The sequence below is a fragment of the Pezoporus flaviventris genome, unplaced genomic scaffold (assembly GCF_033815535.1).
Source record: "Pezoporus flaviventris isolate CSIRO_AGI_PZ_B2104156 unplaced genomic scaffold, CSIRO_AGI_Pfla_v1 ptg000063l, whole genome shotgun sequence".
Taxonomy (NCBI): Eukaryota; Metazoa; Chordata; class Aves; order Psittaciformes; family Psittacidae; genus Pezoporus; species Pezoporus flaviventris.
In genome coordinates this window covers 6,376,615-6,400,659 of record NW_026892611.1, presented here as the reverse complement: position 1 = coordinate 6,400,659, position 24,045 = coordinate 6,376,615, and the positions used below count along the sequence as shown (strand labels likewise).

The 24,045-nt window shown below is 43.5% G+C and overlaps 2 long non-coding RNA genes across 2 annotated transcripts; both read left to right on the top strand.

Moving 5' to 3' along the window:
• Positions 1–2,892: 2,892 nt before the first annotated feature.
• Positions 2,893–6,253, top strand: LOC133277978 (uncharacterized). The gene is made up of 4 exons (XR_009746411.1): positions 2,893–3,466; positions 4,596–5,448; positions 5,700–5,771; positions 6,155–6,253. It is a non-coding gene; the product is annotated as an uncharacterized LOC133277978 (long non-coding RNA).
• Positions 6,254–13,378: 7,125 nt separating this feature from the next.
• LOC133277979 (uncharacterized) lies at positions 13,379–19,614 on the top strand. The gene is made up of 4 exons (XR_009746412.1): positions 13,379–13,447; positions 13,756–13,795; positions 13,943–14,034; positions 19,527–19,614. It is a non-coding gene; the product is annotated as an uncharacterized LOC133277979 (long non-coding RNA).
• Positions 19,615–24,045: the final 4,431 nt, after the last annotated feature.

The window sequence follows — 24,045 nt, the reverse complement described above, 5'->3', positions numbered from 1 at the left end:
TTCAGCTTTTTGAAACTGCCTAATTGAAGAGCTCTGAAATAATTGGCTTATTATAGTGCACCCGTAAAAATGAATTTGCATCTCATTTATGAACTATTAGATTCCTTATTACATGAGACTGATTGTTCTTAATGTGACTTGCATGTAATTTAGCATTCTTTACTCAAACACTTTGTAGCTAAACACTGGGGGAGGGAAGTTCATTCCAAAATTATGGCACTAGAACTTGGAGCACTCACACCCGGATCCTGCTCAGTGTGCTCTCATTATGATGTTTGTCTCTCTATTCCCATCCCAGTTCTACACTGGGGGCCAGAAGTCCAAGATTACCCAACCGATTTTTTTCCTTAACTGTTCCCCACCGTTAAGGCCTGCTTATAACCCAGTCTTCCATGAAACTGAAGATAAACGTGAGCTGTGAGTACCCAAGACTGAGCTGTGTGGTGCTGTCAACAGGCTGGAGGGGAAGGGGTGAGATCCAGAGGGACCTGTAGAGGATGGAGAGGTGGGTCCATGTGAACCTTATGAAGCTGAGCAAGGTCCTGCCCCTGGGTCAGTGATCCCAAGCACAAGCACAGGCTGGGGAAGACTGGGTGGAGCAGTCCTGAGGAGGAGGATGTTGTGGGTGTTGTGTAATGAGAAGCTCCCCATGACTGAGCTGCATGCGCTTGAGCGCAGAAAGCCCCTTGGGTGGAAGCCTATGGATGTCTGCAGTGAAGTCACTCCAGTGGTTAAGTCCTTGTCTGGGGATGTGTGTGGGTATTGCTGAGCCAGTGCTTTCCAACTGCTGGGCTGGGAATTCATGTGTATCAACATGTTGAAAATAGCCACGTGTAACGGTACAGAAAGCTGTTCCCTTGCAGCAGAAACTGGGCACTAACACGGTGAGGAATCGTGCCCTCCCCTGTGTGCTTCGGTCAGCATTTCTTATGGGTGAGCATTGGTTCAGTTAATTACAGAGCCCACTCTTGATGTCTGTGACACCAAGGTAACAAAACACAGGGTCACCTTGCGAGGGGAGGAGGATTCTGGGGGGTGATTGTAGAAATCATGTCACAGGGTTGAAGGGCAGGTGACAAGCAGCCCCTTGCATGAACTACTGCAGAATTACTGAGCTGTCGTGTCACAATATTTTATTTAGTGTAGCTAGCAAATGGCAAAAGAAATGACATCCCCCAGTGCTTCCCAGTGGATACAGAGGAGGCTGATGTTAGTGCCTCTTTGGACAAAGCCAGTTAACACTGCTAACTTCAGCAGCAGCAAGTGCAGCAAGTCCTGGGGTCACAGGTTTGAATATCGGTGGTTCCAAAAACAGGTGGATGCTCCTGGGTGCGTTTTCTCAGAAAGCTTGTAGAGAGTTGAGTTGTTAATTGGCCTTTTCTGTTTAGCTGATGGAGCATGTGCTTTAATCCAGTGCATTAATTGCACTGGAGGTAGCAGGGAATGGGGCACTGGGTGAGGAAAGGCGAAGGAATTCTGGGCCTTATGCTCCTTCAAAATACAGTACATACAATTCTGTTGACTGTGGAGGAGTAACTGGCAATGTTGACAGCAGTTACATTAGAACAGCACTGGAATACTTTGTATTTCATTTGCCTTTCTTCTTGATTGTAAAACCTCTGCATTTCCATTCAGCAGTACAGTAAATACAGAGGAAACATGGGATACACCAACAGCCAGGGAAGCAGAAATTACCCCTGCAATCCCCTTATCCCTCCCTTACACTCCTTTATAACAGATTGAATTTGGGTTCAGATATGTGGATATTCTGCCCCTTTAAGAACTACCATTTTATGTAGGGGAAATTAGAGCAGATCTGGAATGTGTCAGGAGGGATCCTGAGTGTTTCTAGGCTGTCACGTGCTGTTTGGGGAGCACTTACTCCTGGTCAGATCAAAGCTTGTGCTGGGGCTGAGGCTGGTGCAGCAGGGGCAGGGCTCTGCATCCCAGCGGAGGAAGGAGGGCCCCTAACATCTCTCTTCCACTTCATCCTTTCGGTGCTCCCACACTTGGTTACTGTTTTGTTTAGGGGTGATTTTACACCTCAGAACCTGTGGAGGGTTGTAAGAAGCATTCAGAGTTCAGGGGTTCAGAACAGTTGATCTGTTGGCCTTTCCAGGACGGGTGTGCTGCTGCCATGGCCTTTGCAGGATAAATGTCTCACTCTGACAAACCCATGGTGCTATGGAGAGGACTGGGTGTGCTCAGAGCTGTGCCCAGACAGCAGGAGCTGCAGAGTGCTGGAGCATGGAAGGGTAGAGCCGGCTCCTGTGTTCTTTTAGGGGAAGGTGGAAGCACCTTTTCAAAGCAGCTAGTTGTTTTGTAAAGGGCTGTTTCTGATTCCCAGATAAATGCGTTTCCAGTCTGTTTCCATCTCAGAAGGTGGAGTCTAGGCACAACTGAAAAGATTCCTTTCAGCTTTCACTACTTGGCAATCAAAAGCACCCTTCGTCCTGGATCAAACATTTTAATTCTCTGCTTTGGCTTAAACTCAGAGTTGTGAGCAAAGAAAGGGTCTGTATGGAGTCAAGGCTGTAAGATCCATTCCCTCTCTCCCTCTCCTCTTTGTTAATATGAGTATTTTATGAAGAAAGCTTCACTTCTCCCACCACAGTTAAAGGTTACGTGGCTGGAGTTTCTTTGTGGAGAAAACCATTGCCATTGTCTAACAATCCTGAGCTGCGAATGCCTGGGGGTTTGCTGCTCTGCCTCAGACACAAGGACATGGTGAGGCCTCTTCTCTCTCCCAACACTGACTTGACATGGAGGGAGGGAAGAGGTGGGAAGGCGTTTGTCCTATTACAGCAGAGTGCATAGAAATTGTGAGGCTTTGCTGGAGTCGTGCAGGAAGTCTGCAGCGCACCAGGAGCGGAATCTCCTGGAGCAGCACTTGCTGCTGTTTGTTTTCTAAAGCATGTATTTAAAGGACACACCGTGATTACTAATAAACTAAATTAAAAGGGCAAAAGGTGGAGAGAGACAGTAGAGGGAAGTTCTTAACACCTGTCACCGTGTTCATTACTCACAGCGTGTGTGTGTTTTCTCCGTGCCACAGATCACTACGCAGACATAATTATCTGGGCAGGAGGTGGGGTTTGCATGCTACAGGAAAACACTGCAGTGGCTTGCTAATTTGATTTTAATATCTGTGCCATGCTATTGTTTGGCCTAGAAATTAGATTGCTTTTTACTAATATAATTGGCTAATTAAAACGTCTTCTGCAGGAGATGGGGAAGATACCCACAGTCCTTATGTGACTTGGGACATAATAAAGTAAACATGAGTCGGTTCCTCATCCAACAAGAGCTCATTTAGAGCACAAAGAAAGGAGTACCTACATAGTAATTTTCTTAATAGGTTTCTGAGATGATTTAGGGTCCAGTCCTCTACCTTTGGATTGGAGACAGAAACCCTGGAACACAGAAGACCCAGCCCTGCAAGACTACCTGTGGTGATACTGACCTGGTAAGTAATTATCACCAAGTCCATCTACTTGCAGTATTCTCTCCAGTTAGTCATTGTAAGTTCCGTACCGGGGGCTGGTTATGAAGACGTAAAGCAACAGAAAATAGTAAAGTTCCACCAAAACATACCCTCTCTGCCCAAGCAGCTAAACCATACGTGGTTTTGCAACATGACCATACAGTCTTGGTATTTCCATCCTTCGCTCCTACCCGGTCCAAGTTGCTGGAAGGGAACAGATTACTGGCTTGCCTTGGATCCCAGCTGCAGCAGCCACAGCCTCTTTACTCCAGGATGCTTATTGGATTCCACCTTGAGTACATTACCCTTCAGACAGGACTTGGGGAAAAGTCCTATCCTAGACAATCTGCCTGGGAGCCTGGAAAGAGTTGGAGAGACTTATGCTAATCATAGTTAATTTGTATGTGCAAATGATTCTAACAAAATGTAGGCTTCCCTTAGTATCTTCAATTAAAAGCTCTGGATATACTCCAAAGTTACAAATTCCTTCACTAAGCCAGTAGGGAATGATAATGAATTATTGCTAATATAGCCATAAAGCTTTTATTTGCATAAGTAATATGAAGCTAATGTGTGGATAAAATTAAACTTTAAAATGAAATATTATTAAAACAAAACTGTTAATGAATTTGGACACATTACTGAGCAGGTACATTTGGCAGCTGGCTAGAACAGATAACTCTAATAGAAGTCTCATTGAATCAAAATCAATATTGAACATTACATAAGACACTGAAGGTAGTTGAGCAAGTTGTATGTGCTCATCTGCGCGCTCCTGGTGTGCTTCATCATTGTTTCATTTCACAGTTAGCACTAAAACAAAAGAAGGTGCCATAATGCAGGAGGGGGAACTAAATCTATGAATGGGACTATTTCATTCCATTTTTTACTGGTATAATTAGATTGGCTTGAGAGAAGATGCTCTGAGCTCTCATGGGTATGGAAGAAAACCTGAAGATTGAAAGTCACATTAAAGGGAATGATGGACATGTGCTGCTCACACAACAGAGTGTTACTGATGGTGTTATATTAATATTGTTATTACCAAGGCTGGACTTCCTGGTTCTTGAAATGTTTCACTGATCAATTTTTACTCCTTTTCATATTGCAGAAGTCTCTCCTCAGTCCCCTGCAGATACTTTGGGCTACAACAGTCCAGGGGAATTACTTCAGCCTAACATGATCTTAGAACCAGAATAATATTAGATGAAGGAATTTCCTCTGAATTAGTAGTTTCTGCCTCTCTAAGTATGCTGTAGAAAGACACAGGGTGCAGTATTTTGATCAGTTTGTTCTTTCTTCCACTGTCACACATAAAGCAGACTTGAAGCAACATCTCTCTCTGTTGGCATTAAGGGATTGCACGTGCTTTGTGGTGACTTCCTGACAAAAAATGCAGAGTAATTGCTGTGCTCCCAGCTCTTAAATGTGTACAACACTTACCTCCATTTCAGTCGTGTATGAGCCGTGCCGCTGCCTTTTACACACGACCCATTTACACAGGCTTAGCTTTAGTCCTGATTTAGATCCAGCTGCTCCAGCACAGATTCAGTTACAGTTACATTGCTGTGCTGTTGTGCTGCTCTTCTGTAAAGCTCATGGAAATGTGCACAGCCACCCCTGGCTGTTACTGCAGGATACCCCAAACCTCCCCATGCCTGGAGCTGCACACAGAACACCCTGTGGGTGCTCACATCTTTTGCCAGTGTCACAAGATGGAGTCATGGACTGCCTGGACTGTCAGAGGAAGGAGCATTTTCAGGGCTAAAGGGTTCATGCTCATGAAAGGAATGAATTTTCCCTTTTGTGCAGGAGGATTCTGTACTTCACCTTTTTGCAGAGGCCAAAACTGACACCTGGAAAGATAAAAGATGTCAGCTCTCTGCTGGTGTTTCATCCCAAGTGGAAAGACCTGTGCTGACTTCAGCTCCCAAAGAATTTGTCCATATCTGTGTTCTTTCAGAGTAAGTGTTTCAGAAATAACCTCATGAAGTTGCATTTCTATGGGGCTTGTGTACCTGACCTACATACCCAGCTTTGAAACTCCCAGTGCTCAGGAACAAGGTTGAATTCAGTGTTACTTTGTGGTGCAAAAAGTACATTAGGTTTTCCTTTATTTTTTCCTCTATATTCTATATGAATAAATTTGGTGAAAACCATTAGGAGATGCTTTCCCCAGTGTTCCATTTCAATTTCTTTGCTGTTTCTTGTACAGGATGAAATGAATTCCCTTTCTGTACTAAGAACAGGCTCCGAAGTTAAACCCAAGCTGGATGTAGATGCTGTGGTAAGTCAGAATGGCTAGCTTGTCATTTGCAGCTTGATTTGTACATGTGGGATAACCCCACTGCTGTGGGATACCGGTGGATTGGAATTGCTGACGGATTAAAGCTTGGAAATGGGGCTGGGTAATGGAAATAGCAACTTGGTGCACCTCAGTCCCAGCTGCAGCGCTGGCTGTGGCCTGTTCACACACAAGAACTTGGTATGAGAGGGTGAGCACAGGAGAAAAACAATCTGTTATGGGTGATACTAGTTGTGAGTGTGGGCTTTGTTCACGCTGGCCACGTGCCTCAGTCAACCTGGGAAATGTTACTGAGCCCCGCAGGGGCAGCACAAGGGGAGTGGGACAGAAATGACAATTGACCCTTTTTGTGGCGTGTTCTCAAGAGCCAGGCTCAGTATCTGGGTGGAAACGCGCCCGTTGAACAGCTTTGTTCAAAAGGAAGCTCAGGAAGATTGGACAAAGCAGTGGTAAGAAGTTAAATCACCAATTCAGATGTGAATTTACTGTTCAGATGTGAGTTTACTCAGTTCTTCACTCGCTGCTGCGGCTCTGCTTTAGAAAAATTCAAATGCTGAAATATATGTGACCATTTTGAAATGCTTAGAAGACAAGGCCAACATTTCATCAATTTATGTTTGGCCCAAATGGCCTTTATATCCAAGAGTGTGCTTGAAACTCTGGATTATAGGCATAAAAAGATGAATAGAATTGTAATGATTTGCTGTAAAAGAAGACTAAGATTTGGGGAGGATGATGAAAGCCAGCTATAGCCGAAGCAGTTTTCTTCTGTGTAGCTCTTCAAAGGAGTACAGTGGCAAAATCAAAAGAGATGGCAAGGATATGTTTTATATTACTATACATAAGCAAACAGATGGTTTACTTTTTCTCCTCTTTTAAATATGTAGCTGCTACAGTCTCGTTATATCTCTTGGCCTGGTTTCAGATCTCAATTGAGTTTGCAAAACTGAGTTGATTGAATAATAGGTATATCACAATTTCAAATCAATTAGAAATATCACTCACCAGAGGAGCTGATGGTGCACTTGAATGTCAATACTAAAACCATGTAAGCCATGAATTACTTTGGACTATTTAACATTATTACATTTCTCTGTAAGGGGGACAGTTCTGCTGGTAACAGTTGGCAGGAGCTGCTGGGGATGGGGCAGGCTCATTTGTGACCAGATGTAAAGTAGCTCTCGGGGCCCTTTGGGGGAATTTGTCTCATGGTACCTGTGTGAGTGATTCCCTCCTGTTGGCTGCTTTTATACGTGAACCTTTCCCTTCTCTCTGTCCTGCTCAGCACTTGCTACTAGAAGGGGTAGGGTCCTTGCTTTTGGCTTCAGTCAGCTGCCTTTGTGCTTCCTCCGTGCTTCCTTGTTCTTCCTCTTTTCTTGATACTCGTTATTAACTCAGTATGTTATTTACTCTTCTGCATCAAGAAGGATGAGATACAGATGGGTGAGTGCTTTATGTTGCTCACTGTAACCAAGTGTTGTGCCCAGAACAGCTTCTTGTAACCTGGTTTGCCTCTCATAATTATGTACTTCATAGAAGTTCTCCTGAGGGGATGAAGCTGTCCCTGAGAGAAGGGATTGAATCAGGTAATACTTGTGGGCTTTAAAACCCCACAGTGTTATTAGTATCCTGCCTATAGAACACTGTTGATTGTACTCTAATCTGTTACTAGTTCAAAGCGTGATTATTTCCTTAATCTTCACTACCTCACCCCATGGGCCCCCACCACAAGGCACTTGCTCAGACCTGTTCTGTCTGATGACAGCACTTCTGCAGCGAGCTCTCACAGAATTGAATTGACCTCAAATGTCTGCCCAAGGTGCTGCCATTTCCACGAGGCCGTGAGTGTGCTTTGGGAATATGTTCTGTCTTCCTAACGAACCGTGATTTCCAGCACAGTGCATTGGTAACAGAGAGCCGTGCAAGAAAGGATGTAATGCACCAACAGGAGCACGTGCAGCTCTTGCGCTGTGCGACACGACAGGGTTTATGGATGTTTGAGGACCTTTCCTTTATGGACAGCCTGGCAGCTGCCTGGGAGGGTTGGAGTCAGTGGAGTTTGGTGGGGTTTTATCATTGTTGTGTTCTGGTTTTATTTGCTTCCGTTGGCACTGATCTCTGGAAGGCAGTAAAAATATTTATTCAGCATAGGCAGGGTGACAGATCTCTCTTGTATGAAGAACTATTTGATGAGCTGTTATTTTGAGTGCCTTTCCTATTCATTGAACTAATTAGCTCTACAAATCTTGCTGTCAGCCAGTCATAGCCTCTTATTTATTTGCCCATGTGCAGGATTTCTACTTTGCTGCATATACACAGATCTATAAAACCAAATGCACCAAAAATTGTCTCTTAGCTGGATATAAATGGAAACAAAATACTCTCGGAATTATTATTACATGTGCCATTAATTTTTATTTGAACTGTCTTATAAAGATGCCAAGTGGCTTTCATTGGTTTTCACTGTTCCACTTGTGTAAATGTAGGACAGTTGTTGATTTTTTTTCTTTTAATGCTGTTTTACTGGCTTCAGGGGGAAAGGATGGAAATGACTATGTCTAGGTTAGGGGAGAACAGAGATTTTAATGGGTACCTGGAATCTCCTGCTGTCACCGACTTCTACATCTCTTTAATGCTATTGTTTGGTTTTAACCTCCTCTTGTGCTTTCTCTCCTTCTGCAAGCTTTGCAGTTTTGGCAGCCTTTTTAACATCACAGTGAGCGGAGTTAAGTATTTGATATGCTTAAAGCACTTCAAGCTCATGAACACACAGCCTGCAAGGCTGGTGTTCAGTTGCAGTGAGCCAGGTTGTTTCTGGCAGTGCTGGTACAGAGCATGTTCTCATGGAAGATATCTAGAAAATGTACTTTGTGGGAAAGCAAAATCTGACTGATGTGATTCCTGGCACCAGTGTCTCTTGTGATGTGACTGCTGTGGCATTTCTGGTTTGGGACCGTATCACAGTGGCTCTTAGAGACACAGCACTACTTGTCAGCAGCCAGTGCTGCTGTCATACAGCTGTGAAGTGGGACCTAGGAAGTGTGTGCTCACCCTGTGAAATACAGCCAGATGTTTTACAGCTGCACAGTTGCCTACACAAGTTGCCAGTAATCCCTGGAAGTTGTGCAAGGCAATGGCCAACTGGAATTGCACTGCCTGGTGGGAAGGGATTTTCCATTTTGTAACCTGATGTCTTCAAAGTCATCACAGCCAAGATTCCTCTTCAACATCTGCAGCATCCTGTGCTCCTGAGCATGGAGACCACAGAGACATTGCCAGCTGCAGAGCTGTGCTGTCAGTGGTCAGGGTTGTAGTGGCCACATGATGTTCAGTTCTCTAAAGTTAGGGGGATATTTTTTACATCTTGGTTTCTGCTCATGTCCCCCTACTCCTCAGTACAAAAGCCTTAAGTACACCTCATTTTGGAAGCAGAGATGTGGCTCCCTCATCCCTGGCAGTGTTCAAGGCCAGGTTGGAAGGGGCTTGGAGCAAGCTGCTCTAGTGGAAGGTGTCCCTGGCCATGGCAGGGGATTGGAACGGGATGAGCTTTAAGGTCCCTTCCAACACAAACCAGGCTGTGATTCTGTGAATCTGTGTAATGGAATTGGGTAGGATCTACACCAAGCACACACTGAACTGCAGGAAAGCAATCATTTCTTTTTTTTGTCCTTTCCGCCAAAGAAAGCCCTGTTCAAATGCAGCACAAACTGAGCGCATGCAGCCCAAAGGCAATGAGTGGTGACAGCACAGCTGTAAAATGGAAACCTGCTCAATAGAACTGTGCTGATTACCTTGAGGGCTCTCACTTGATGATCAGAAATGTGTGTCCAATTTTGATGTGAGAGCTTTAAAAAGGATGTTGGCAAATTGGAAACTATTTAGGAAGGGGTTACAGGCAAGATTTGAAAATCAGGCTGTCTAAAGAGAGACTTAGATTCTTAATCGCTTTATCTTGTTTGAGAAGAAGAATAAAAGAGTGCTTGAGGAGGAGATCTGTGATGGTAACGACTCTTGAATCTGCAGTCAGGAAGCACTAGGGTGATGTTGGCAGCTGTGGCCATGGTTGAGCTATGCAGCCCTGATTGCGGGCACAGTCACTTGAGCAGTGTCACAGTGCTGGGCACTGTCTGCTGCTTGAAGCCTGTGGTCCAGACTGAGTCCTTGAAGCTGTAGGTCTGACGAAGCTGTGAACCAAGGGCTCTGGTTCATGTCAGACAAGTGAGATACTTACAGCAGAGCAATGGCAATTCCAGTGTACCTGATTTTCAGATGAAATTTGGCAAGTTTGGGAATGTAGCTCAGCAGTGTGACCACCTCTGTGGAAGACACTCAGTCATCAAGGTGATGGGATGAAGCAAGAATTAGTAAGCTGAAAATTGTGAGGAAGACTTCAGGCCTGGTTTTTGGTCCATTCTCTTTTGATTCCCTTGATGCATTATTAAATGTTGAGGTGATGTTGTAGAGATTAAAATAAACCTGACTGCTTGTATGAAGTATGTAATACCTCTCTTTGGGGAGAAAGAAGTCTATTGATGATGGAAATGGTGTTAAGCCAGCACAAACCCCTTGAGTTAGAATGCTTCATGTCAAGTTCTACCCAAGAGCTCGAATGAAGTGGGGCTACATTGTGGAAACTCTGCAGCCTGTGTACATGTATTTTAGAGAGAAGGGTAGTGGAACAGGAACATGGTTTGAACCATTGGGAATGAGAGGCTCCAGGTTTCATATTTCAGTGTTTGGCAGGTACCAAACAATTTTATCCTGGACAAAGCCTTCTCTCTGTGAGTTTCTATTACCATAATGCATCCCTTGCGTTCTGGCTCCTTCTCCTAAACTTCCTTCCCATCAACCACATCTCATCCCATGTCACTCCTCTGCTCTGAAATTCTGTAACTTCTCTAAATGTGCAGGTACACACACGAGGCTTCAGCTGTTTGCCAGTTGTGGCTGAAACCAGATAGACCTGGCTTCTACTGAAATAAACAGCAACAGGACTTCAGCTGTGCTAGCCTTGAGGTCAGAGACATTTAGAACTGGGTTGTAACTTGGGCACGTGCTGGATTATTGCCAGGAGCTGTGAAAGGATGCATCTGTTGGTACTGACTGACCTCACTATTGGGAAGTCTGTTCTCTGGTGCACAGCCCCTCTTGGCCATCATAAGAGCACAGTATGTTAGTTTGATTTGCTTTCTTTAAGCATGTAGGCCACTCTGTTGTTCCACCTGAAGCTTTCCTTGAAAGAGAACACGGTTATGGTACCAAGCTGATCACAGCTTCTGGAGAGAAGAATAATAAACAGCTCATTGAGGTAAAAGGAGAGATTTTGCTTGAGCTGTGTGCGCTTTTGATCAGAGAGGTTAATCTGAAAGGCATTTAGGCGCACGCCTAAGGAATAGAAATTGGCTTTAAAGGGAAATACATGCTACATTAGAATAAATTACAAGCTAATGTGATTGGGTAAAGCAGGGTGTAGAACAGTTAAGCTGGAGTGGGCTGTTAATCCATGTTGCCTGTTCATTTATTTTAATAGTGAGTTTACAAAACCAACAATAAAGCAGACTATAAAAGATGTAACTTCTAAAAAATTGTGCTTTAAACTCATAGAATTTCTCTGCACCCAGTTAAAAGGAAGCATGGCATTATGCTAAAAATACATACACTTGCAGACTGCTCCTTGGGGTGGCAGATCTCAGTGGTGCTGGTTTTCAGATGTGTTTGATTCTAAGTCATGCTTGTACCTCAAATTACAGGAAATTGAGTGTTCAGTTATGAGAGCTTTAAATTTTAATTCAACTTAAAGCATATGTAATATATTCTTTAGTCTATGGAGTTAATAATATACTCTATAGTCTATATTTCAGTACAGTTTTGAGACATTTCTCTGCTAGTAAGCACTTATGTCTTGGCAGGACTAGAAGTGCTTTTCCATATCGGCAACAGTGCATGAATGCTGAAATCTCACTAGAGGATTGTGCTGTGTGTCAGGAGATTCTTACTCAGGCAAATGCATAACTGGCGATTGTATTTAGGAAGTTACTATAGTAAAATTAAGAATTAGTCATCTTGGATGCAGAATTTAAGTCTTTGACACAGAATTTTTCACATCCCAAAACTTCTGAGTAGAAGTTTGTACTGGAAGTTATTACAGAACAAAGTCCCCCCATGACACTTACAGCACTCCTGTGACCTTTGGTTCTGTTTCTACAGCCCAGAGTCAGGATTAGGGAAGAATTTACTGGTTTTAAGATGTAGTTTCTGAAATGGCTTAGCTTCATGCAGGTGCCTGTGGCAGCAGAGAGGTGAGATACCGGGGTGCAGAAGCACTATCTTACCGCATTACTGAGGGCATCTGGACTTAGCCCTTGACCGCAAAAGCTTCAAGAGCTGTTAGAGGGATCAGGGAGTATTTGCCTGGAAACCACACAAATTATGTTCCATTTGTAACAGGGTATTCAGGTTTCTGTTGGATTCTTACACCAATTTACAGCATCTTTGCATTGCCTCCCAGACTGGAGATTCTACTCTTTCACCAGCATGTGGGTGAGTGTTTGAAAGCTGATGGGCTTTTCTTTGCAGATAGATTGTCAGAGATGTGCAAGTGTACCTGGTGTGGGATGTAAATACAGCCACATATTGAAGCAGCGTTTTATTGTGTTTATCAGAAAAACTTAACACCGAGGAAAAGCAAGGCTATTTTTTATGTTGATATTCATCATTTAGCAGCTATAACCAAATCTGGGGAAGCAACCAATGTTCTCAGTGAAACATCAGTGGAAACCTCCCTGGAACCTCATTGCTGTGCTGGTTAACTCTGCGGGAGGAGGTGGGCAGAACCTCGGGGAGGGCCACACTGAAAACTGTATTTAACAGGAGAGGGTAAGAAAAGCCTAGGAAAGTTTTTAGTAATCTTGGCTTGAAGGGTAATTTTCTTGTCAAGTGTATAATTAATGCACCATACATTACAGTAGCCTATTGTTATTCTCAAATGCCTGGATACATTTCAAACTGAATGGCTGTTTAACAAAACACTTGGCAGATTTATTACCCTAAGGTGATTCTGTCAGTCAGCATTTTCACGTGGTTAGCCTGAAGGGAGGCAGAATCAATTCTGGTGTCTATTCTGTGGGATGCTGAGCTGTGAAAAGTAAACCACACACCCACATGCACAGCCCCCTTGAAAATCAGGGCTTGTATTGGATCTTCATCTGGTAGCAGTGAAATGGGAATTACCCTTGCAAGCTCCTTGGTTTTTTGCTCCCATGGTCAAAGCATTGTCTGCTGCTTCCAGTATCTAGGAAGGGGAATTCTCTGGCCATTTTCAGATAATGTCCTGAACCTTGTGTTTGTCTTTTCATTACAGAACACTCAGGAGCTTCAGAAGCTCAGCAGTAACTGTGTGTGTAATGGGAATCCTTAAAGAAAGAGACGTCACATTGAATTTGCTGTTGCCAGTTCTGCAAAAGAACTCATGGTGTGACCGAATCTTGGAGGGATATGTTAGGCCTCGATCTTTATCCCCATAAAACGGTGGTTTAAGTTTCTTGTGACACATCATTGAGATTTTGAGGGTATTGTTTTTATTTGTCAGGAGGAGGAGATCCAGGTGCAGGTGGCAGATGTGTGTAGCCAGGTATGAGGATACAGAAAACATGGGGTAGGTGAGAAACAAAACAAGTCTGTTGCAAGTTTGAAGCAGTAAAACATCACATCATCATATTGTCCCATCTTCATTGCTGAGCATCATTTTCCACTCCTTAAATACTCTGTGTGATATTACTGGATTTTTAAACTTAAAATGAAAAAGGAATACCTTCAGTCTGTCTGGTTTTAACTCCCTTCTCCCTTTCTGTCATACCTGTGCTTTTGCTACTCTGCTTTCTCATTTATTTATATTTTTAGTTTTGAGATCTATGAATTGTCAGAGCTGTTACTGCTTTGCTGTGTCTTCTTTCCTGTTTCACAACAGGTTTCTTTGCTAGAGGCTGAAAAGTCAGCAAAGAATAAAGGTAGGAGTGGACAGGAGGGAATTTTAGTTGTCACACCTGATCTTCTATGAACAGGTTTAAAGAGAGGGAATTACACTTAAAATACATCAAGAAGTAATTCCTTCCTCAAGAATTCAGATAATTTAAAAATGCTTGGTTTTCATTTAGAGCTTCAAGAAAAAACCAAGAGAAGAGAGGTGTTCCTGGTGGGGCACAGCCTAGAGGGGAGGGAGGGCATTTGAAATGAAAAGATTCCAGAGGTAAAACTTCACTGAGCTTAAAAAAAAAATCAATTCCTACAAGTTGGGCATCAAGGTACCCACCTGCTGAACTGCTGTAAGATCAGATTCCTTCAGCAGAGGCCCCAGGGTGCATTAAGCAGGGCAGATTTGTCACTGGGAGATGGTTCCATGTCAGTCACTGTCACACCTAACCCCAGCTGGTGGCAATCCATCTGTGCTTGTCAGCCACGATGGTGGCTTTGGGCACTCGTGCGTTAAGCTGGCACTTAGTCCGCTGTGAGCCTGAGAGTAGTGCTAGACCTTCCCACAGGGAGAGGCCTCTCAAATGAGGCTCATCTAGATAGCTTTAATTAAAGAGCAACACATACATATGCATAGGAAGCAGTAGCTGGTGGGCAGCTTCCATGGGAGTTGGAGGGAGGGTAGGAAGGGGGCTGGGAGCTTTATCTTCCCCTTCTCCCCTCTGGTACCAGGGGGACCCTCTTTAGTTCCCTCCCTTAGAGCTCAAGGCAGTGCCCACCCCCAGGCAGCCTTCCCAGGTCACTGCTGCCGTGACTCTGTGAGCAGATAACGTAAGCTGGTTTACAGCAATGGTTGATAGAGAAGTTTGGGGATCAGCGGGAGCTCCAAGTGTTATCTTTGTCTAATTGCTGTCAGACCTTGCCATGCTGTTGTTGGTGTTAACAGAGGCTCCCTGCGAAATAATTATAATAACTCCCCAGAAAACAATGATTCACTCTCAAGTTGCACTGAGCAGTTGTGTTCCCCTGCTGAACTTGCAGCAAGACAAAACAGCCACCAGCACTGCCTGGGAAGTGGTGGGATTGATCTCCTGTTACAGGCAGGTTCTCTCGGCCTAGTTAGGCAGTTCCTAATGTGAACAGGCAGCTTTTCTGCTGTGGTTTCAAAGCAGGTCTGGGTGCTGGTGCACTGCACAGAGCTGTTAGGAACTGGTTTTCTCCCAGTGCTCACATGGGCACCTGCAGTGCTGTGGATTTGACATTGCACAACATCCAGTGCACTAATGAGTCTAAAGCTGATCATGTAGAGGCAGCAACACCACAGAGCTGCTGCTGCACTGGAACAAGCTACAGGACACCAGGAAGGGCTCCACGTATTGAGTTCAAACCCACTGCATCAGCCCCATGGTGCCCACACTGTGCAGCAGTGTGAAGAGGGGGCAGTGTGTGCAGAGCAAAGTATAGGATCAGCTCAGAAATGCATGAAAAATTAGAATGAAAGCATCAGCACTGGTTGTGGCATCACATCTATGATTTAAACATGTCAGATTGTGTTTTTAGAAAGAGATCCTGAATGTCACTGAGGATGTTTATTCCCTTCCACCTTGTCTGCGTGCACTGTGTTAACCCCCAGCCTTCTGCTGGCACATGACCCTATGGCTGTGTGCTGGGCACAGCAAGAACGCTTTACAGTCCTGAACTGGATCACTGACGGCTGAGCTGGTGAGTCAGAAATGGCTTTGATTTTGTCTGTGTTTAAGAAAGCATTCGTTTTCAGTGACATTGAGTAACATGAAGGTCTTTTTCTCCACCTGATCTTTGGTGAAACCAAACCATCTCAGGAGAACGCAGTACTCACACTCTGTTTCACCTTTCTGTGGTGCCTATTTCAGTTTCTGGGAAAAATAAGAATACCCAATGTATAGTATTCCCACTCTGGCGGTTAATTTCAATCTAGGCCTATTCTGTTGTACTTTTTCCTGAAGGGAAAGGTTTCCTGGAGACTTCTCAAAAAGACAACAAAGGTATGGTTGTGTTTTCCTGTCTTCTTTTAAAACAAATGGATATCTTGATCTCAATCTGTTCAGCTTTCCTCATGAGAAGTGACCCCACTTTGTGTTTGTTCCGTTGGCATTGCATATGTGGATGTGTATTAAGCCAGTTTTCCAGATTGAACAAAACTTGCACAGAGAACTAAGACGGCAGATTTATTTTCCCATTGCAGTACATGTGAATGGGAATTAGAAACAACTCCATTGCTTCCATAAGCAGGATAAATCCTTGTACTTTATATGCTTCCACTTGCTCTGTACCTCAAGGCATCCAAGAGCCATCCTAAAGTATAAAATGATGCCCAGAAGTTAGGAAGTAAAATATCAGCCCTGCATTTGCTCTCTGATTATTCCCACGCAGGTGTTGGAATTAAGTCTTCTCTGGCCTTAAGAAGATCTCTTGTTCCACAAACGCTGTCTTTGCTGTAGCATTGTGGGGTTATTTTCATAATTCATAATTATCTTGGTTCTTAAAAATTTAGACATACATTTAAAAGCATGATCCAATCTTGCCTGATTGCCGCCACATTGTGTCTGAAGTAATTACCATTCATTTGGCTTTTGAGGCTGCTGAATGAATTTTCCACATGAGATTCCTTAATTTGTACATATTTTATTGCTATAAAATAGGTATTGGCAAGCTGCCTAAACTGTAGCGAAGGCCTTTAATTCCTATCCCTATGTTATGAAACAAATTAGGTGCAAGTGAGGAGGCAGAAGACTCCTTAAACCATGTTTTGTTGCCATTGCAAAATTGTCCTTACGCAGGTGCAAATGCACAGGTAAAATCCAAAGTAGCTTAGTTCTGCATTGAAGAGCCCCAAATGGTTACTTTTCATACAAGAAAGATAACATGCCTTTGTGGTATAAAAGCTCTCTCTTTCTATCCCTGAGCTATTATCCCCATGAGAAAATGTGCTCTGCTTGAAGAGGTTATTAGTGCCTTTGTGCTGGCTTTCTGCATACAAAGGGAAACATCCAAGAATATTAATCCTCCCTATCCTGTCCATCCATCCTCTTAAAGCTGAACAGTCTGCCTTGCTAGCTGGAGTTTAGAGGCCTGGAGGTGCCTGACTATATGAAACAGCTGTGATTAGGTGGGGATGAAACCAGGGGACGGGGACACAGGGAAAGATTTGTGGGGCTTCCTTGAATATGGGGCAGCTTCCTCCCACTATTAAACTGAGCCTGTGTTCTCTGCATATCTTCATAAAGAGTCTACTGATAGATGTAAATACATCAGAATGCTGTAAGTAGAGAGCAAGATACAGAGCTGCTCTTGAAGCACACCAGGTTTCATAGCTGTGTTTTGCTAAACAGTATTGTAACAGAATTTTAGGATAAAAATTTAATGGGAAGAAACTTTATTGGTTTTGTTGCTCATTTGCTTTAAAGAGTTGCAGGAAAGTTGAGGGATTTCCCCGTTTCCCTATCGGGACACTTCATGTACGACCTTTAAGGAAGAAACCAACAAAACAACAGTTCTTGGCATATGCCTTTGTATAAGCATAATTGGAACATAATTCTGCCCAGCCCAAACTAAGTGAACCACCCCTGGTGATCTCGCATCACCTGTTTATCATAATCACAAGGCTCTCATAAATTAAGCAGCAGGCCTGGGGAGGTTTGGGTCTCACTAATGAGCAGCACTTGTTGACACTCAGCTATTCTCTGGGAAATCCAGCCTTGCCTCATCCTTCTAATGGGGAAGCACGGGAGCCCCCCAGTGCAGAGCTTGTTACAAACCTGCCTAATTGTGTTCAGCTGTGCAGGAGCACCACACTTCCACAGGGAGAACTTTAAGGATTGATGTAAATGTGGCTTGCGCCTGGTGCTTATGTTGAGGTGTGTGGTCAGAAAGTTGGTTTTAACCACCTTGGCTTACTCTAGGATGGACAGACTGCTCTGAAGCCACACTGGAGACAATACAATAAAGGCTTTGCTGAACTTGAGGACCAGATTGCAACTTCAAACATACAAAATACATTCAGAATAAGAAACGAGCCTGACACTGGGCATCATAGGGAATAGCACACCTTCCTTCCCTCTAGCCCTAGCTACTCAGCAGAACCCAGCTGCTAAAGAAACTTACATCTTCATCATACTAAACCTCTACCTGCTTGAAGCTCTTGTTTTCACTATGCAGGGTTTCTTCTGGCCTGGGAAGAACATCATGGACGCACTTGGCATCCTGTGGCCCTCTCAGTGCTGAATCAGTTGAGCTGTTTATGAAGGGATCTAAATTTAACACCAGAACTTCATGGACTGTTGTTCAGAGAGGACTCAAGGACACAGTTTCTTTCAGGGTTGGTGTTCAGCGCTAGCTATTTCTGTATCAATTCCAAGAAACTTTGGTTTCTCTGCTTGCAAGCATCACCCTTTTTCTACGTGCAAACTGCAGATCCCAGCACCCTGAAAACAACAGGAGGGAATGTGGCCTGTGTCTCACGTGAGATTTCACTTGTGTTTCCCAGTTAATGGCAGGCAGAATTCAGAATGCTGCCTCTGTTATTGGTTCCAGCCCCAGACTGAGCTTGGCGGTGGCTGGTTTCTGTGCTGCTGCCCTGTGCCGTGTTGTACATGAGCCGTGCACTGAGACATGCACCTTCTTGTGCCTACGTACCAGAATAAATCAAAGACAGGGTTGTTCCGTGTATGAGGGAACACCACATTGGATTGTCAAGCTAGTCATAATACTCTCAGGACCTTCATTCTCTGTGATCTCTTCATCTGGGAGTATTTGCAGTCCCTTTGATGATTCTTTACAGAGATGGAGAATCCCAGAGAGGAAAAATGCTCTGTTTTATTATGGTGATACATAACTTAATTTTGAGGCAGATCACAGATTTCTGTCTGACATTTCTACCTTTCAACTATTGTAAGTTTTTCAGCAAACAGTGAAGGAAAGGGAAAAAGACAAAACCACCACGTTAAATGTTAATGTGCTTTGCTTCTCCCTCTGGAGGGAGAGCTCCAAAAATGTATAACAGGTTTAAATCTTGTTTCAATACATTTTTTTGTGTGAAAATATATGAAGTGTAGTCTGAAAGGACAAAAGAAAATTCTCGTTTGTCCTTTAGGCAAAGCTTTTTAAGTGTTCATACATAAAATATGATTGAGAATACCAGTGGCATTTCAACTAGAGACAAAAAACAAGGTGAAAAATGGTCTGGCTTATCCTAAAAGCAGAAGTTTCATTCTAAGGTTTTTTGTGAAAAGCTTATCAATAAAATAAGGCAGGACACAAATGAACTGCTGAACGCAAGCTTACTCAGTTGAAGAGAGAGTTCCATTAGGGCGCTGCTGGCTATGAAATGTGTCTCTATCCAAGGTGTAAATGGGACAGTACTGGCTATGAAATGTGTCTCTGTGGTGTAAATGGGACTGTGGCCTGCTTTGTTGGTGGTGTGTGTCTTCTGAAAGAGATAAATGTACAGATTTACTCATCAGGTGAGCTTCTACCTTAATTGTAAATTCTTAGGAGCAACCTTTGCAGTTTGGTTTCACCATGTCAAAATAAAGCACCAGCCCTGGGTTCCCACTGTAGTGAACTGAAAAGTAAATGTAGGATTTTCTGTCCTCTTCCATGGAGGACAGAAGATCCTTCTTGTTTCTAGAAGAAGCAACACTTCATCAGAGGGGGCTGTAGTTAAGAAAACAGCACAAGTAAACTTTAGAATGTGCATTTACAAAGAGAAAAATACCATTTGTGTTCCAGATCCTTCCTGCCTCTGTGGATGTGGGTTTGCTCTTAGAGGCACCTCTTGCTATTCCATTGCTGCTCTCTAGAGTTGGCCAGTTATGAATTACAAAGTACAGAAGTGAGTAATACTTTGATTTGGGCCTTATCCTGGGTGGAAGAGCAAGAGTTTGGTTGTCTCTCGTGCTGTCTACATGCAGGGGCTTGCATTGCAGCTCACAGTCTCTAACCTAGCTGCGACTGCACTGCTTCAAATTGGCTGCAGGAGAAGCTGAAGGGAAAGTGCAGACAGGTTGATTTATCAGAGAAGCTCAAAAATGCTTCTTTCTGTTCCGTTGTTTTCCCCTGGCTGATCTGAGCCCCTGAAGCTGCTGACACAGGCAGGAGATGCATGTGAGCAAAGGGAATGAAAGTACTGGAATCCTTTCACATAAGGCAGAAAAATCTTGGCTTTGAGTCTGTGCCTCTTCTCCCTGCACAGATCTGCATGGTCCCTCCTGGGCTCAAACCTGGCCTGGAGCAGTGTGAAGATGGCTTGTGTGCGCACCCTTCAACACCAATACCGGCACAGTCTGTAGCTAGCAAGGCTTATTTTGTTTGGGAAGCCAGTCAAATGCCTTTGCAGGCACTAGAGGGATCTGCAAGAACACCTGTAGCTAGCTAACAAACCAGCTTTGCAGAGGTCTCCACTCAGCAGAACAGGTCACAGGCCACTGACAGGTTGAATGAAGTAACCATTTGCTGGATAAAGAACCCCCTGTCTTAGAAGTCTGCTCTGACTTTATATTCCTACCTGGCTAACACCCTGTGTGCCCAGGTTCCTTATTTAAATGTTATTTTGAACAACTTCTATCCTCTTGTCATCATTTCTGCTCTGTAGCAGTAGCTGCTTATTTTGATGTTTTATCTTTTCCTCTTATTATTTGCAATCCAAACTGACCTTTTTACTACATAACCACTTGAAAAAGACATGTCCTGCTCACATGAGGGATGCCTCCAGAGAAGGGCAGTCCTGCATAATTTCCTCTTCTCTACAGAAAGCCTTCATATTGGAAAACTGGGGAATATTACTTTCTGGCCCTGCACACTCTCCTGGGTAGAAAGGTCCTGAAACACAACTTATTGTAAAACACACAGTGGTTACAGAGCTAGCACAGTCAATGATATTCCTTTTATTACCACTCAGATGAGAACACAAAATGACATTGGAAAGCAGTGAACTCACCAGAAGGGCAGAGAAAGCCATTAAATTCAACACACATCATATTTCATAATCAGAATCCTGCAGTCAGAGCTGACACCACTGAATGAGTTTGTTGCAGTCATGATAATATAAAACCTGCTGCATCTGCTTCCCTTGGCACTTTTCTTTGTAGACTCTTGCAGTGTATGGGCTATTAATCATCAGTAGCCAGGGACACTGCAGACCAATGCACTTTGTATTGCATAAATTGAAAATGCATCACTATTAGAGAGAAAACTGCCTTCTGTACATCTCTATTTAGATAAGCAGTTTCCTAAAGGGCTGCCATGTTATTATGGCTAACCACTTAATTGGAGCCCTTTCCACAGGCTGGTGATTGGGGAGGGGGTGGTAATGCAATCCCTTTTGGAGCATGTATGAAAACAAGGCAGGGAGCGCATTCCCTTTCTGACCTAGGAAGCCTGACAGGGCTGGAGCTGGAGGAAAGCAAACAAAAGCAAATATATTGTATCATTTAACCTCACTAAATTAACTTCATAAAGGAGAGGGCTGAGCGTCCCTGTGAGTGGGAGAGGGATGTTGTGTAACCTGCACGGGAGTGGGTTCTCTGTAGCTGACTGGAGCAATGGATCAGCAGAGAAGGGATGTTGCCTTTCCCTCCATTAGCTCTGCTCACAGAAGAAGGTAAGCTAAGGTTTAGGAGGATAAAAAAGTTTTGGTGGCAACATGAGAAAAGGCAATTGCAAATTCAGCACTCAAAATTGCTTTTTAAAGAGAACCCATTTTCTTCTACTGTCATTTGTCCAAGTTTTATATGTAAAGAGGAAAGATCAGCAACTAATGCAAATGAGAGATCAGAGGTAATTTGACAATGGAAATACAGCTTTTAAATTGCATGTGTTCAACTCTCAATTGCTACATGGTTTAAGTATTTTCTCTTGAAGGATCAGCGTTTGGCACTTCATTCATCTTTGGTCATAGCTGCCCACACTTCATTCTCATGCCACATGCCGTACTCTGTGAATCTCATTTCCTTGTGTGTGCAGTCAGTGATGTGTCAGAATGACAGGAGTCTGAGTTGAAATTATGTGAATTTGTGTTGAAGCCCGTATCTCCTGGTACTTGCTGGCTCAAACACAGGTTTATTGGCTAAAGTGCTTGGGCCGGAGCCAAATCAGAACTGAGTTTAAGTTGGGACCCATACACATACCTTGTTCTATCACATACCTGTGATCCTCAGCTTCTCCCAGCTGCTGCCTAGCCTGGGGGTGTTTATGATTTGCCAACTTCACTTGACTTCTTTGGACAACGTCCTCTAGAAAGTGCAACCACAACCCAAAATATTTCTGTCTTGATGGATCCAAAGAGCTCAGATCTCCTGTCACTCAGGTACGATGTCAAGGTAAACTGAACTGGGGAGGTGCTTCAAGAGCATGTTTCTCAGTGAGGTTATTTATGCAGAGCTGGAGGATATGGAGAGCACAGATTATTAGACAGAAAGATGGCAGGATCATGACTACAGGATGGAGAGAGGAGGGTCAGGTTCTAACCCACAATCACAGGCTTCTGTTTGCACATTAACAGTAAGCCCCAGGAGTGGTACTTGCATCTGAGTTGGGTTGGGCTCTCTGATCTAGCTGATTGGCATTGACTTGCTTCTGTAAGAAATTAATGCCGAAGCTCTGACAAAGAAGTGACAGAGATATGAGGGGCCCCTTCATGTAGAAAAAAAAGGGGGCATGGCCAAGTCATTCACAGAACAGTACATAGTAAATATCATCTTTTAAGTCCTTCCAGTTTGTGCCTTTGACTCTAGGCTATAATCCTGTTAGAGGTTAAGCTGGTCTAAATCCAGACTGCACTTGTTCTGCCTTCCCCTCTGGTCTGCTCCTGCGTGCTTTGGTGCTACTCTGCATGGCTGAGGTTAAAACAGGTTTTGATACATATTTGCGTTACCTTTAAGAACTCAGAGGGTGTTTGTGTATGTGAGCCTGGTGCCCAAAGGGGAACAGAATTGAGTTTTAAACTCTGATCGCAGGGTCAGTAGCAGGGATGGAAAGGTCACTTAATACAGGAGTTATGAATGAGAACAGAGTTGTCTGTGAGGGACAGTGGTTTGCCTCTGTGGGGAGAACATTAAGGACCGAATTTGGATGAAATCTGATATGGGATGTGCTCTGTTGGTAGCTCCACTCAGATGTTGGCTAGCTGCCTTCATCTTGCAATCTAACAAGAATATAATTTCATTCTAGGTAACCTGGTGGTGAGTTATAACCTATGTGGTAAAGCAGTCAAGTGATTCATGAAGAACATATTACCATCTTTAACTGGAGGTAACAAGAAGTATGTTCTGTTTTAAAGCAACTTTTGGTTTTCTCTGATTGAATCATGGAAGGATAAAAACTATATTCCACCTGAGTTGAGGACCAGGGCAGTGCAGGTGGCTTGATTCTGGGACTGATGCTTCTGTCTAATACCTGAACATTAATGCTACCTGTAAGCACTCCCCTGCCCCCCGAAATGGATGTAGGGAAATTCTGCATGCTCTCTGCTGTCTATCACAAAGGACTCTGAAGCCTCGAGAGCTACTAGATCTGATTTTAAAGGCAAGTAGTTAGAACAAAAACATTCAGGTTATGAAAACCTCTTTTGAAAGCCAAGCAACTGCTCAGAAGATTGCTACTGCTGAGTATTGGTTTCTACAAAATTACCTAGTTAAAAATAATGATTTTTTTGCTTTTAAAACACGAACAACCCCCCAAATCCACTCGCTGATACTGGAAACTGCCTGTGCTTCGCTCCGAGCTTTGAATGCAGGTTGTTTTGCAAAAAATAATAATGTTGAAGCATGGAAATATCTTGTTGAAAGAAATAAATTATGCAGAGGTTTCCTAAATAATTGAACAGATACAGTAAACAAAAATTATGACTCCTTACAAAACACCTCATCCTGGTAGCATTTTGTTCTGCGGGAACAGATGTGGACTCTGTGTTTTGAGGCTTTAATTTTTATCACACAGTATCCTGTCCTTGGGCAGAGCAGTGTGGCAGATGCAGAGTAATGTCCCAAAAGGCCTGTCAAATGTTGTACTAGCATCCTTCCAAGTTTCTGCTGTGAATTAATGTAGTTGTATGCCAGTATCCTAGTCTTTAATGTCAAACTATTGTATTATAACTTAAAATATTCTAGTATCAGCCAGTGAACATGGCTTCGAAAACAAGATCTCATTATATTTGTTAGTTAACATTATTAACGTGATGAGGTGTTATAACAGGTAACCTGTTCAAATAGTCAGTAAAGCTGACCTGAAAAGACAATAAAAAAGCCCCATG